The sequence below is a fragment of the Hirundo rustica genome, chromosome 14 (assembly GCF_015227805.2).
Source record: "Hirundo rustica isolate bHirRus1 chromosome 14, bHirRus1.pri.v3, whole genome shotgun sequence".
In the NCBI taxonomy this organism is placed as follows: Eukaryota; Metazoa; Chordata; class Aves; order Passeriformes; family Hirundinidae; genus Hirundo; species Hirundo rustica.
Genome location: NC_053463.1, coordinates 7,606,281 through 7,622,690, shown reverse-complemented (window position 1 = coordinate 7,622,690; position 16,410 = coordinate 7,606,281). Strand labels below are relative to the sequence as shown.

At 47.4% G+C, this 16,410-nt stretch overlaps 1 protein-coding gene across 6 annotated transcripts in view; it reads right to left on the bottom strand.

Moving 5' to 3' along the window:
- RASGEF1C (RasGEF domain family member 1C) overlaps nucleotides 1-15,524 on the bottom strand; it is a 71,601-nt gene extending 56,077 nt beyond the window's left edge. Inside the window, exons 1-2 of one of the 6 annotated variants that reach the window (XM_058422499.1) lie at nucleotides 15,236-15,524; nucleotides 12,524-12,679 (exon numbers count right to left, since the gene is read on the bottom strand). The gene's annotated coding sequence lies outside the window, so the exon portion shown is untranslated. Of the gene's footprint in view, nucleotides 1-12,523; nucleotides 12,680-14,087; nucleotides 14,165-14,239; nucleotides 14,332-14,619; nucleotides 14,765-15,235 lie in introns of those variants that run through there. The other 5 variants (XM_040078438.1, XM_058422500.1, XM_058422501.1 and 2 more) reach the window with 5 other exon arrangements.
- Nucleotides 15,525-16,410: the final 886 nt, after the last annotated feature.

Below are 16,410 nucleotides of genomic sequence, written 5' to 3'. Positions count from 1 at the left end.
ACAGGACAGGCTCAGCATCCCTAGCACTGTGCAGAAATCCACACTGGCCTTGGGCACCAACAAGTGGGTGAGCGCATGGCTCGAGCAAACAGAAGTGGTCATGGATACCTGCTCCCCCTTCACTCTGGAGCACACAGACCTGGCAGCTCTCCATCACTGTCCCCCAGACACCCTAAACCCACAGAGAGAGGGCAGGGACATCGCTGGCAAGGTCAACAACAGACACACCAGTCACAAGAGCAGCGTGGATTATCAGGTCTCTGGCCAGTTCAACCTGTAACACTCACAAAGCCACTTGCTCCAAATTCCTCCCGAAAGTTTGCCTACAAAAAGCTTTACAGCCACAGAGTGCTCAGCCCAAACGAGGGGATGCTCACCAGTGCTGCACACAGAGGGCTCCAAGGCAGGTAATGCATTTGGGATAGACAACATCTTGACCACACAACTCCAGGTGTTCACTCCCCATGCCAGCTGATCATAACCCTTAGCAGGCTATGTGCTACTGACAGAGAAAGATTATTTGAGTTGTTCTGTGCAATAATAAGCACCAACCTGGCCTCCTCAGGAACATCTCTGAGCATTCGCACTACAAACAAAGTCAACTCACCAGGATGCCCAACCCTTGACTTTCATTATGGAAAATTATTCACAGCACAAGTGTCACTTCAGCAGTGTACAAATTCTTGTCATTATAAATATTTTCATGTCATTACTTTCTTTCTCTTATACCTGTGGAGTCTTAGACCACACCGATTTCTTCACCTGTGCAAAGCTTTTCCCAGACAGTTTTCAACTTCCTGGAACACAGAGCAAAACTCACAAGGACCCTCTCCAGACTTTTAGAAAGAAGTCTTGAGAATTTCTTACAGCACTTCCAGTGATTTTTCCCATTTCCCAAAATACATTTTCCTTTCCTACCAGAAGGCCCATGTCTGCACACACTTCACCTTCAACATAATCAATACATTGATAAAGAAGTGAATGCCTTGACATACATCTTTTTACTGCTGACTTCTCCCTATGGCTGTTTGAACTAAGTCCATTCTAGCTATATTTCTGTTCCAACGATTTCCAATTCAAAGGCTTTGCTTTGTCAATTACACACATGCATGCACATGTGCATCTTCTGTTAATACTTTAAGCAATACTTGAACCCTTTAGTATTCTCTTCAAGGCTTTTTACAATTTTCCCCACAATGCTATTTAGACTAGCAATTAACCCCCCTGAAACACCACTGCTACCTAATGCTCTTACAGCAGCACTCTCACACAGCACTACCTAATGTCTCACAGGACAATGTGACAGAAGCACACATTTACGTCCTCACACGCAGGTGTGAAGTCCTGGCTTGCCCATAACCATCTTTTTGTTAACTTATCTAGGGATGAAAACCCTGATTTATTCACAATTCTGCTTACCCTCCTCTGTTTTGGGAGTTCAGAGCAGGAGTGCTGAGTCGTGCTGGCAGAATCATCACTCTTGCTCCAGGGATGTTTGGCGCGGCCAGGGCCACCATCAGTTCACACTCACAGGATGACCTGGGCTGTACAGCAGCAGCACAGCACGCAGGGGTGCTAGAGCAGCTGGGGCACATCGTGCCCCTCACCTCTCAGAAGGTGTCAGCCCTGAAATGGCAGCAGCAAGGAGCGCTGCTTTCCATTCCCAGGGCTGGTGTCCTGCTGCCAACCATCCCGAGGCATGGACGTGGGCAGCAGATTGACCTGTCACAGACAGGACACAGCTGAAGCCTACAAAGGGTTTATCCTCCCTGCAGCTTGTGCCAGGACAGCTGGGGAAACTCCAGAAGAGGAGACTCAAGTACACAGACATTGCTCAGAACCTCAATTTACAGTCAGCTTTCCAGGGAGCTGCTTGTGTATCTGCAAAGTCTCCAGGAACAAATTGGTTCTCACCTGTAGGAAACCAAGAGTAGGAACTGTCCCTTCCACAAGCCGTGGCTGCTCAGGCATTCCTGCTGATAGCAACTGTTTGACTCCAGGTGGATTTTAAATTGAAGTTCACCTGCAGTGACCTGTCTGGATAAGTATTCCCTAATGTGTTCTTGTCTATGAGGCTAAATGCATATTTTTGCTTAAAAACAGAGAGTTTTCTGATAAAGGAACTGGAACGTCTATACTACATAAAACACAACAAATCAAAATACACTTTTCCTATTATGAGCATGAAAAAAAAAAGAGAAACCTTCCTACATAAACATGATAGAACAGACACTCAAGTTACATACTAAGCATTTTTCAGCAGATTGGAAAAGAAAAGAAATACAAAATGTGAAGTTAATATTCCTCCTGGAATGAGATTAAAGATATTATTTTACGCCCTACTTGAAACATCATAGTAATTTTCATCCGCACTAATAAAAATAAATCAGCAGCTGATCTTCCATGCATTACAATTACCATTTCATGCAACAGTCACGTTGCTTCTGAGATGCATTTGCCCTTTGGAACTCCTGCCACAAATAGAGCTGAATTTAGGGACTGCTGAGCACACAAATTTATTACATCAATTCTTTGAGGACATAGTCATGTCGAAAATGCAATGTGGGCAGCTAGAGAAAAGCATCCACAAAAAAGCATCCAATCCTGTGTAAAGATGTTTGAGAGGAAAATAATTAGAACTGAACAACTTAAAAAAGAAAAAAGGTCATCTTGCATGGCACCAACTGTTGGGTGACTGGCAGAGCCCTGTTTGGAGCACCCTCATCACCCAGAGAGGAGATAATGAATTCCCAAGCAGTCTCCCCTGCCTGCAGCTCAGCCTCTTGCAAAGATGCTCATTTACAGAGCAGGACACAACTTGCTGTTAGACAGGACAAGTTCAATATTCATTAAGCAAAAGAGCCCCCACTTTGTGCCGCTGCTGCCCGCAGTACAAATCACCCACCCACAGGTTTTATCAGTCCTGTCACTCACTGTCCCAGGAACGCTGAGCCTCGAATGCAGCAACACTCCCAGCCCTCAGCTGGGGCATTTGCACAGCCAAGAGCCCAAAGCTGGGAACCTGCAACGGCTCTTTGAGGGATTCAAACAGAAAATGCCGGAAACACAAAAGGTTTAATCTCAAATTTGCATATAGCAACTTATCCTCGCAATAGATCACTGCTAAAAAAAGAGCTACATGAAAAGGGAGAATTGAAGCAGGCAGCTGCACGATGGGAGATTTACTCCAAACCCTCCCAGGAAGCCTATGGAAGCTTGCAAGCACACGCTTTTCTTTTACAACCCAGGACAGTAATACATTCAACTGCGCTAAAGCAAAAGTGTCAGGCACAGAGATTTAAGGAGATAATACAGTGAAGGCTCAGGGACTAGATAAAAACATAAAAAGATGCAGGCAAAAGCTGGTTCTTGCTTGCTCTTTACTATCAGTTGTCCCTGTCGTATTGGATGGGGAAGGCAGAGCGCAGCAGGAAGGGTGGCTGGGGCAACCTTTTCCTCAGCTGCCCAAATCCAAACCCAGCTTGTTCCTCAGCACCCCTGTTCTTCTGGCTCAAAAAAACAAGCTCTGGTCACCAGCAGTACAGAGCACCAGATGTACTGGGGTTCAACCTGCTCCAGCAAGCACTGTCAGGTAGAAGACTACGTTGCTTTAGAGGCTGACCACAGCCTTGGATTCTGCTGTGTCTGCCGAGCTCTGCAGCACATCTCAGCAATGCACAGATTATCCAAGAACCCAAGTAAAGACATGGCTAAGAAATGCCAAGGTCTAGTAGAGACACAACAGCTCATAAGCTGTCCAAAAAAAAAAAAAAAAAAAAAAAATCCCCAAACGACCACCCTGCTTTCAAATTTCTGGAACCTATGCAGAAAAGATCTTCATGGCCCTCTGCTTGGTGCCTGTAAGCACTTGGTCCCACAGGTCACACTGGGAAAACCCAGCAAACTGGATGGAGAGCCCCACAGCCATCCATCCCTCCAGCAGCACGTGGGCTGAAGATGCCTGGTCACACACTTCTGCCTCTGCTGGAGCCTGGAAAGCTTTCTTCAGGACACAGCTTTGCCAAATAGGTTTGTCACTGTCTTCCAAATAACTCACATGAATGTCTTGCATTTTTCAAGCGGTGCCATGAAACATGGGGCAGCACACGCCACAAACACTGACATATTTCGCTAATACAATCCAGCAGCAGCATATGGGGAGTATTTATACAGGCCTTTATTGTTATTTATGAAAGGTAAACAACCCTCTCAGAGACTCGTGACTTGTGCTGACAGCACCTTTGTTTTTAGGAGAAAAGAGAAACAAAATAATAGGGGAGGGTTGGAGGCTTTGCAAATCTAACCCATGGGTACAAATTCCTCCAGTCCTGTTACAGGAAAAACCCCAAGCATTCTCTTCTTCCCATGTTCTTACTGTCATTCATCTTACAAGCTGGTCTTATTAAACTTGTTACTCAGCACAGTAATTAGTAGAAATAAAAAGATACATATATATAAATAAAATTTGGATATTGACTCTTACGAAGCCTTCTTACGTGTTTTTTTACTAGTTGGGGTGGAGCACTTTTGTCGTGATTGAACTGTTGAGGAACAATTAAGTAGAAGGCAGCTTTAACTCCTTCCTGATCTCCTGACAAAAGCCAACACACATTCAAACTGGTGTGAGAGAAACCAAAACGAATCAGAGGAATGTGACACCAGCACACGTCGTCTCACCAGGTGAAAAGCCAAGCTGGGATGGTCTCGAAACCTCAAGCGCTTGAGCTTTAACTGGTGACAGCAGTAACACCCTGGGGCAGGGAGCAGTGCCAGCTCTGGGCAGGATTTGTTTGCCCTCCCGAGGAAGGGCAAAGGTACAATGTGGCCCAAAGGATGAGCGATGCACAACTCGTGGGACCAGTCCGACTTTTAGGGTGCCAGCACTTAACTCTTGTCACACTGCAGCCGCTGGACGAGTCCCAGAATCTCACTGTCCCTGTTTCTGCCTAACACAAGTGGAAACCAGCCTGTCTCCAAGGTGGAAGGACGCTTTGATAAACGCAGTAATTATCACCAGACACCCCACCCAGCAAGCAAGAAAATAAAGGCCATTTATTCGTCCAGCTAGTTATAAAACTACTACCAGAAAACTCTGCAAACCGAGTCCCTGGAATCTGATTTAATTAAATCAATGAGAATTATATCACTAATTCATCAGAAAGCCCAAAGCTAACAGAAAATTGTTTGTATCGACTGCAGACTCCTTCCAGGGAGCTGCCTGGCGGTGCCCCCGCTGCGGAACAGCCCAGCTGCACCTCTGCCGCTCCATTTGTCATCTCAGCGCACCGCTCGCTGCTCCCAACACAGATCATCTTACACAAAGCAGTTGTCATGCTTCTTCCAGGCCCTTCCACCTCAAACACCCTGCGCATTCCTCTCCACACGTGCTCGTAAAAATCACTTGCCATAAGAGTTTTTAAACGGGGCTTGTCAAAACATCAAGATGGAAGGCGTGCAGGACAGAACCTCCAGTTTCTTGAGGTCTTTGCTGGAACACCCAAAGACACAGCCTGGTACCAAGAGGCTTTTTCTTTCCACAACACACCCCTGAGACGTGGCTGTAAAAAAGAATCCTGAGGGAGGGAAGGGAGACACAGCAATCTCGAAAGGAAACGTCACACAGGTAGAAGCCTACAAAAAGCAACACCTGGATACCTGTAACAGCAACGATGAGGAAGTGGTTTAAGGCCGTTTGGAAATACGGTTTCAGTGGCTGCTCGAACACCTTCAAAATACAAATATTCAGCAGGCTATTTACAGTTCGAGGGGAAAAGTTTCCACCTTCCCCAACCCCCAGCAGAGCGCAGTATATTCTCAGTGAGGAACATAAATTTTGAGCAGCTCCAACAGACATGAAGTTACTGGCTTTATCTCAATGAAACTGATTTCAGGAAACTTAAGCAATACTCAAGTGGAGGGCTCTCAATCTCAAAGACACTCAAACCCTGCTAGACCTGCTATTGTGTAGACAGCAATTGCTGATTTATTGACTGCAAAGTGCTGTGGATCAAGCCTTAGTATTTGCTAATATCTCTCCTAGAATTGGCCTTTAATGGCCCAATTCCACTGCTATTAGCGAGAAAGCAACAATGCCCATTTTCTTCTATAGAGTTGGATGAAGTTGTATCAGTTAGCAGCTGAACTGGAAAAATAAAACATTAGGGCCAATTAGTCTTACTGCTAAGATATTTAGCACACATTTTGTCTGATATGAAAACTTCAAATCTAGGGCTAAACCAAAGAAATTACAGTACAGTTTCCAGATTAAAAAGAAAGGTGTTGAAAAGTGGAAATCCACTGCTCATTCCCTCGGGTTCAATTCAGAAGTAACCCTGGCGAAACCAGGGCAGCTCCAAGAACACAAATACAAAGTGACAGGGAAATCCAGCCTACTATTCACATCACATATTCCATGGCTCTTTCTATTTCACAGTAATGTACCAAGTTAAGCTGCTTATTAGATGGGCACATTCTCCTAACCGCAGCCAGGCTTGTATGTTATGTTGGGCTTGCCATCAGTACTGACCGCCCTTTAATCATAATTCTGCTGTCATTTGTGGTTCCACTTCAGAAGATCCTTGCTCTAATGGGATCGCTGTTAGCACTTGCTGAAGCCCAGAAGAGAGGCATGTGAGTAATGCCACGAGAGGGACTCCCCGTTACCATCCCTATTTATACAACCCTCCTGCGCATTTTCCTAACAATCTACGCTTTCAAATACTTCTGTTGGCCTACAGATGTTGTGGCATATGATTCCAAGCCTCCCAGCACACCCTTTAGCAAAAAATGACCTTCCTAAAATGACCTAATAACAGCTAATAACCACCATAAAGCATAAAAGGGCTGTGGTACAGGAGGTCTTTTGTGTAATGAAAAAAAAAAACCCAGCGAATTTTTAATAGCAGAATCACTAATGGACACAGAGTCCTCATGTGATCAATTTACTTCTAGGAAATGCCCGGTATCAGATAATGAAATTATCTCACAAAACAAAAACAACCCCCAAACCAGCACTTTCACAAAGCACAGTGCAGTCTGGCAGCTCATGAATGAAACACTCCGTAGATGTTTGTGTACATTTATAATTTACTACACACATTAAGAGATAAGGCAACTGCAAACGACAAGCTGATGCTCTCCCAGCTGTGTACACTATGCAATGATACCTTCCACCAGGGCTCAGCCAGCCTGGCTGTCAACCTTCCAGTTGGGAGAAAGACAGAATCTAGATCAGTTCCAGCACCTGAGTAATGAATGGCAGCAACTCTGCCATCATAAACTCTACTTTCATAAAGCAATACACACATTAAATTGCATGTGCACATGCCAGGAGCACAAGCACAAATCCCACCCCTGATACAGAGCATCACACCTGCTCCAGACCTTGCTTTCATCCTGCATCCCAAACTTGTATAAAATCACTGCTAATCTCACAGAGAGGCAGATACCCGTATCTGGCAGCTCATGCAGGACCAGCTTCAGCCCCTCTGGAACACAGCACCAAACTCAGCCAGTCACACACCTAGCTTTACACATGTGCCCAGCTCAGAGAGAAATCTCCAGGTGCAGCTTTCAGCACGTAACTGATCCTAAAAAACACAGCAAGACAAGCTTCTCTTTATGTCCTCACCCAGAGAAGACTCAATGTAACTGCGTGGAAGTGCTTCACAGGATATTTTCTACAACTCTTCCACCTGCTCGTGATCTTTCTACCTGAATTTCTCCACTGGACCCACTGTTTGCAGTTGCACCTGTAACCCTGGTGAATTATTCCATACTGGCTCATCCTAAGGGCTGAATTATAAGTGACCCACGTTACCGTAGCCCCAAACTCTTTCTGTGCACCCAGATAAAGAGGCTCTGCAGAGTTTCAGTTCCACGAACAAGTGGTCAGATTTGAATGAAGCAATGGAAAAGATTAAAGATCTCAGCAGTTGTCTTTTCTCTCTGCAGATCCACTGACTACACTCAGCATCTTGTCTGTGTTCCAGCTTCAGTACAGCTGAAGTCTCCTGGCAGCAATCCAGGGATCCCTGATGTTTTCAGAGGGCACATTCTCCAGTCCACAGGGCCCAGCAGGGGACTGTCTGAGGACATTGCTCACCCAGCTCCCATCGCCTGCATGATCCCCGTTCCTACACGCTGTCCTGAGTCCCAGCCCTGCAGATGGCATTGGGTCTTTGACAGCACCCAAGTGGAACATCCCAACTTCCTGCACTTGTGCCTTTCTCCTCTATTTGTTTTTAAGCTGTGGAAGGCTCGTGGAACATGATCCCCAGGCCAGGTGACCAGGCTGAACACGGTGTAGGATGTTTATACATTGGAACAGCCTACACAGACACGTTCAAAACTGCTGTAATCAGGAAACGAGCCATGAAATGTGTAAGTGGCGGCACATTAATAATCTGTTTTATAGCTTAAATTAGAATCTTTGGAATTTCACAGCCAGACACTTTTAAATAGGTCAAAAATGCAGTAATCACACTTAATGATCACACTGTGATGTGCACCGCATCAGAGCAGGGAGTGAGGAAACCTGAGCAGAATGGATATGAACTACTGGCACACTCAAAAAAGCATTTAACGAACATCAAGAACAAAACACAACTCAGGCAGCAAGTTTTTTTTTTAATCTTTTGATCCTGCTCTTCAGAAATGAGGTGTGAGATTTCATGTGATCACAGACAACAAATGCTGTTCTCTGTATTTTCCTTTCAGTTAGCCCTGCAGATTAGCAGAGGATTTGACCACTTACAAGTAGTGAGAATTTAGTGATGTTAACAAAGAGAGCCATCTTCCCCATGTGAGAAACATGATTTGCTATTGTACCTGGCCACATGCCCCCCCAGTGCACAGGCTTAAAACACATTCCTGGGTATCGGCATTTGGGTTTCTTTTAAAGAAAAGAACAAGAATCCACAGCAGATCAATCTCAGTAATCTTTTAGTCCCCAAACCAGGGAAACCCTTCACAATTTTGCTAAATTTAGACACATGCTTATGTTCTCTCTACACCAATTTGATTTCAGGTACAATAAATCTGATGGAAAAGTTGAATAAAGTATGAGAATTTCAGCAAAAGATGCAGTCATTGACTAATTAATCCTGTCCTGTCAAGCTACTGAGGCATAACCAAAAAGGCAAAATAGGGAAAAAAGAAAAAAAAACAAACCAAAAAAACAGTGACATTTCTGTGAAAACAAAGTCAATGTTTGTCTTCTGCAAAAGTACAAAGTCAGCAGGGGAGACTGCTTGGAAGCTTGTAAGAAAGCAGTAGAGAAATGGTTTTTTTGGTTTCTTTTCTCCTCCAGTCAAACTTGGCTTCTTCTAAAAAAAACAAAGCAAGGCAAAAGATGAAAGGCCTTCTCTTCTGAAGCCAAAGATGAAGAATACAAAGAATATTAATGACTAACGAGTCTGTCTGTAAATGCCATGAGCTTAACTGTAGAAGAGACTAAAAGGAAGAACAGTACTGCTATTAACTAATAAGTTTCTGATCTAACGAGCAGTGATGAAGGCTGATTGGGTCATTTATGGAAGGGAACATTAGTTCAGAAGAACACAGGTTCCCTAGAGAAGATAAAAGGAAAGAAGAAAAGATGTCATTATATACATGCAAAAGCTCAGGATGGTTCATTCACCCAGCACATAAAGGTAGTAAATTCCCAATTAGAGCTTGGCTGTCCCTCACATATTTTTGTGTGCAGGTACAGCTGTCTTGTGGAAAACTCGAGAATCAGTGCAAATTTGTCACCAGCCTTATATTACAGAACACTGGATTTTGATGAATCGCATTTCCCAAAGGAAAAATTCAAAAAACACAGAACCTTGCCTTTGTCACAGCAAAGCCTTGTTACTGGACCCAGCAAAAGCCTGCCTGGCCAGCACAGTTTGGTTTCTCAATGTCCTGGAATCCTGGAGTGGTCCAGGAGGGTTTATGGACCAGGGGCAAGGAAGAGAGGCAGGCAGTGTCCTCTCACCTCTGCACAAGCACAGCGAGGCCAGCGCAAAGCATATCCTTCCATGTTTGAAGTTTGCCCATTCTCTTTCAAGAAATTCTTCTAATTTAAGCAAGTGAAACACAATAAAACCAGGAAGAAGAAAAACAACCACCTCGGAGCCAAAAGTGACACCACGCCAACTTCAGATTTGGAAACTGATTCATTTGCCAGCTCATAGGCACACACACCTAGTGTGTCTATATTTATATGCAGGGACTCAGGCTCCTTGCCTGGTAGAGGCACTCTGAGAATTTTGAAATCAGCCAGAAATCAAGAATCACCTAGAGAAGATGGAAAAATTCCCTTTTCTCTAAGCTCAGATTAGAGGAATCTTGACGCATCAGCTCCGCCTGCAGCATCCAGCGAGGCTGAGAGCCAGCACGGACACGCAATTCACTCGAGATTCCTTCCCTTAACAGGCCACTGCTCACTCCTGCAGACAGGCTGCATTTTGCATTGCAGCCTGATCCAGCAGATGATATGAGAAGCCTCTGTGTCAGGATGGAAATCTGGGAAGCGTTCTGACAGCGTGAGAGACGGCAGTGCTGAACCCAGGACTGCCAGAGCGCCGTGCTGCTGCCCCTCCTGCAGCCTTACTGGGATGGGAATCCAAAGCCCCACGCTCAGTGCCCAGCTTTGTCCATAACCCACCGTGGTCTCAGGAGATCACCAAACTCTCTCAGCATCCCCTTATGGAAAAGGAGGATAACAACATGTCTCAGCAGCGTCACAAAGGTTTGTTAATGCTTGTAAGCACTTTGTAGATAAGCAACATCAAGACAGCAGTTAGCAGAGGGATTTGAGGCACAGACAGACATAAATCCAAAGCATTCGTATCATATACTTCTTTTAGACAAGAATAGCAGCAGATCAGCTCCCTGCATTTAGTGGTTGTGGGCTCCATCCTCTCAACAGACTGAGCATTCTGCCTTTGATCCAAAAAATGAGTCCGCGGAGAATATTCACATGTTTAATGTTAATCATATGCTTAAATTCTCTGAATCTATAAAGAGAGAAAAAGAGAAAAGTGTTCCCCAGCTCCAAAACAAACACAAATTCCCAGAAGTTATATTTAGGACATGAGCAAACATTTGGCCAGCAAAGGAAAAGCCTTCACTATACACCTGCTAAGCTTCTGCATCCCTCAGGAAAACCTGCAGGTGGGGAAGGTGTCCAGAGTGAGTCTGTTTATACAAAACCTTTCTAAAATAATCAGCATGGTGATATTTGAAAGAAGCACCCCAGAGCATGTGACCTACTATTCTTACACAGGCAGAGCAGTCCTTGAGCAAGGAAATCAGAAAACAGAATAAATGAAGTTTATTAAGAAATTCACCACACAGATTTGAACTTCTGACTAGGAATCTATAGTGGCAAATGAATGCATTAATTTATTAACTGTCTACTGTGAGAGAAGAGGCTTTCCTCTACTGTGAGAGAAGAGGCTTTCCTCAGAGGACAGGCACTGCCACCCAATTCTCACAAATTCCATATGCCTTCAGCAGCACCTAGAAAGCATCTTCTCATAACTCTGCATCAAAAGGAACAATACCGAGCAAAAGGAGAAACCCCCTTAAAGCCTTGTTCATTTCCAGCACACGGTGCTCTCTCATCCTCACTATCTGAAACATCTAACTCAATTGACATCCTGCTAAACTCCTGGGCTAGCTAATGGCTTGGGGCTACCAGTCTGCTAAATCAGCTGGCCAGAATGTCCAGGAGACTCTGCTCTTGCCTCAACCCCACTCCGACCCAGGTCATCCTGAGTCCTTTCCTGCAGATGGGTCAGGTCTGTGAGTGAGGACACAGCTCCCCTGATGCAGGTGAGCTCGGCAGAGCAGGAGCAGGGAGGGAGCTGCAGTGTTGGGATGCAGCGAGCTCCACAGTCAGACACTCCTGCAGAGCAGAGCTCTTCCAGCTACAACCACAGCTGCAGCACGGACACAGCCCTGGCCACACCAGCGTCTGCAGCATAAACATATAGCTGGCTTCCAGAGATGATTTTCAAAACCCTGTTAAACAAGCATGTATAGCAAGAAAAGCCTCAGGCAACCAAAGGGCCACTATGCAGAGCTTCATTGCTGCAGCAGACCCATAAATATTATCCAGCTTACTCACAGCAACATCACGTTTTGCCAGCTACGTGAAAAGGACAAATCACTTCCTCACCAGTGTAAATTGTCCAAGAAGTTAAATAAGGCTGCTAATTATTTCTAAGGATTTTTAAAGAATCCTTTAAGATCGGTGTCCTCAAATTTGATTTTAAAATGCTATAAATACTTTCAACTAAACATCATTAGATGAAATTGACTTGATGGTATAAAAGATCCATTTTCTTAAGTAATGGCTTTTTGAGAAGCGTGTCGTATTTTAACAGCACACAGCACTTTCACCTTAAAAAACCAGAGGGAGCTGTACCAGTCACATCTTACAAAGGGTTAACAAAGTGTTTATCTTCCTTGTTTGGCTGAATTAGAGCTACACGAAATGCCCTGACTCAAAGGAGGCAGAATATATCCCTACCTTCACCTGCCGTAAACCGAGAAGCACGAGGGATGGAGTTACAATGCTGGGTGAGGCTGTAAGAAGTCCAAGGGAAGTTAAGACACCACAAGGAATCCTGGTTATATTTCTCCACCTCCTTTGCAAGACACTTTGCTGTCCCAAGGTTTGCAGACACTAGAAAACAACACAAAGTTCACTGCTGTTGCAGCTTATCAGCATGACCCGGCAGACCCCAGCAGTGGGGAAACCCTCTGGAGAGGGCTGAAAGCCCCAGAGGACACCTCCGTGACTTTCTTCCGCCAACCTCCTGGAGGAAGAAGCACTGTCTCCTATGATGGGGTAGCTACAAGGCGTAACTCCAAGCCCATACAGTGTAGGGCATCTCTCACAATAAGCTCAGACCTCTTAGACATCTCTGGTGCCTCCATTAATATCACCCAGGACTTCATTACCAGGCACTTTCCCCTGGCTTGACTCCTCCTTTGCTCTACCACTTCTTCATTGAAGTACACAAAGAGCCAGAGTGTAACAAAGAAATGCACTCCCCATCCTCACTCCTTTACCCAGGCATCCTCCTGCAGCCCACTCCTTCTCCCATCCCTAACAAAACAGTGAGATTAAAAGAGTCCTGGGAAACAGAGCACCAGCAAGGGGCATCTTTCAGTGCTCAGAAGCAGATACACCTCCAGGCACAGGTGCCACTGGCTGCACCACAGAGCACAGGTGTCCCACAGCAAGAGCAGAACCTGGGCAAGGACTGCTGGAATACACCTTTTCAGCTACACTGGCTTGAGAACAATAATTAAATTCCAGTCTAATTTCCTCCCGATCTACAGCTCTAACTCCTTAGTGACTCCCATTAAGCGAATTCCCAGCTGTGGTATCACTCTGGGTGTTTATCTTAAATAAGGAGCCCAGGAAGCTACTAAAACAATAACTGTCTTTTTTATCTGGAAAACACATGCCCAGGAAATTTCTCCTGTGGAATACAAATGCCAGTATTTCAGGTTTCAGTAACATCATATGATGTGCCATCACCACCCTACTCAACACATGGGCAGAGACCATCACATCTAGAGAACACAATCAAAGCATAAATGGCTCCTCCTCTGCACTTCTCTTTTTCCTCGTCATCTCCCAGTGTTTCATGCTGTGCCAGAGGGAGCAGTGCCCAGTGTGGGTCCTCAAACAGCCACCAAAACACCGAAGGCTATGTGATGTTACCCAGGAATAAATACCCCGGGTATTAAAGCCACCACCGAGGAGGTCTGTGCAGCTGCTCCCCTGTCCTGCTAATTGGGTACTGTGGACACGCTCACGCCGTAAGCGCATCTTTGACATAACACAGCATGACAATTTTTCCAGAGTCACAGAAATGCAGAGCATACAAATAAACCTGAATGCCGAAACCATTTCATTGTTCATAAGAATATGCACGCTGCACCTGTTACGACCAAGGGCACTGTCTGTGCCTTGGAGCTGATTATTTCAGCCTCTAACAAGCCTGTCTGTCTTGGAGGACTGTTAAACTCCAGGAGTTAATAAGGCACAACAAAATTATATTACAAAAAGAAATCATTACCGAATATACAGGGAGAGATCTTTAAATGCGAGGCAGAGAAAACAATCCTCAAACTGACATTTTCCTCTCAGCTTCTCACAACCGCTGGGTCAATTTAAATCAAATTGAACTGAAACAAAACAACTCCAAATTTGATATCGGTAAAGTCCTACCCTGAAACAAATGTTCGGGAGCGCAGCTGCAGCCCCAGCCCGGGACTCCCGATAGGGAGGAAGGCGCGGCGGCAGCGGGGAGCGCTCCCCGAGCCCCGTCCCGGCGGGAGCGAGCAGGAGGCGGCGGCGGCGCTCCCGCAGCCCCGAGGGGAGCCGGAGCCGCAGGGAGCAGGTGGCAGAGCCGGTCCCCGCAGCCCAGCCCAGCCCCGGCGCCGCCAGCCGGAGCCCCGCCGGCAGCGGGCGCGGGGCGGCGGGCCGGGGCTGGTTTTTGGTGGGAGAGAAGGAGCCGGAGGAGCGCGGCAGAGGAGCGGCACCCGCGGCTGCGGCAGCGCGGTGCGGGCAGGGCGCGGGGGAGGGGACGGGACGGGACCGGCACTCACCGAGCTACGCGCGGCCGCTGCTGCTGCTGCCCCCGCTGCCGTCCATGGGGGCGGCGGGGGGACGGGAGCCCGCTGCGGGCCACGGCCGCCCCGCGATCCGCCGCATCTGCCCGGCGCCGCCGCCGCGGAGGAGGAGGAGGAAGAGCGGAGCGCGCCGCCCCGGAGCCCCGCACAGCCCGGCCGCAGAGCGCCGCCTGCCCGCCGCGCCGGGATGGGATGGGATGGCTTCGGAGGGCACGGGCTGGGATGGGTTCCGATGGGATGGGCTCCCGGAGGGAGGGGGGGCCCGGCCGCGGGGGCAGGTGCAGCCGCCCGGGGCGGGGCTGGCGGCGGCGTGCGCGGATCGGGGGGCCAGGAGCGGCTGGAAGCGCCAGTGTGTAACGTGGTCGGGCGCGAATCCGCCCCGCGAGGGCTTTTAATGAAGTACAGATGTTCCCTAATATAATTATGTCGTCCTCCCCCCGGTAATTGGCTTTGGCAGCCGCGCTGATCGAATCCCCCCGCGCCGCTGCCGTGCGCTCCCCCCGCCGGCAGCGCAGAGCCGGGGCCGCCCCCGACACCGCGCCCGGGCGCTGCCCTGGGGACCCCCGGCTCCCGAGAACCCGCGTCCACAGACCTGCGATTCCAATGGAAGCTTTTGGCTCACAGCGGGCGAAGATGAGGGGCAACGCTTGTTTACTTATTTCCGAAAGTGCGTGTCCTCAGAGAGCATGGGCTTGCTTTGTAACCGGGCTGCCCGTAGCCAGGGTGGATGGAACGACGTGGTAGCAGGACGGAAAGGTTATTGCACACATTGTTACTGAACTGGAGCTGAGCAGTGGAGGATGTCCTGGCCGGCTGAGCAGGAGCAGCTCCCCCTGTGCAGCTCCCTCGCCCTACCCGTGCTCTCAACCGGCCAGGTGAGCCTGCAGGTGGTCAAAACACCCCCGTTCTCCCCAGCTTGGTTTTGTCTTTAGGGAAATTGCCAATGAGGACACGCTAATACAAGCCAGATGTGTGGGTGTTTTATGCATCTATGTGGGGAAAATGGATCAAGCCCACAAATTCATCTTGCAGAGCACAAGCAGCCAACACAAGGTAATGATTTCTAGTCACTACAGGCCCCAGACCACACTGCTTTCACCTGATGACTCAAACCTGAAACCCAGCCATGCCATTCCTGCTGACACCTGGACACTATGAGGTGTGTAAATACTTCAGATAATCAGGATTAGGGAAATTCTTTTAGCCCAGGGTTGCAGAGGGGAGCCTCAGAGAGCTGACGCATCTGTGCTCTCCTGTCAGCTCGGGCAGTGTCTAAGAGGATGGGCAGTCCTGCTTGTTAACACCAAGTGCAGGCTGAAAGTCAGCTCCACCATCCCCAAAAGAGATTCTGTCCTGCCCACTCCTCTTGCCCAGTCCAGGGTCTTAACCACCAGCTCTTATCGATTTAAGTGAAGGCAAGCGACTACAGTTCTTACAAACAATTACAAACTTTTCAGCCCGAGCCCACAATGATAGTCACACTCCCATTTTACATTTATCAGTGATACCAAGGTTACACCTGTGAACAGAGAATCATTTTGGGCCCATGGAAAAGAGTAAAGGGGTGGCTCAACACAGAGTCTGGAGCTACATGAGCAAGAGGAGCGCTGCCTTTGCCTCAGCAGGAACAGTGAAATGCTCCTGCTTCTCACACCTGTGCTCTGCAGATTTCTGAGGGACCAAAACAGACAGAAAGTTTCACAAGCTGGGCAGGACATGGAGCATCCTTGGTTTGCCTTCAGCTGGGCCTCTTTGGGGTTTTGCTCA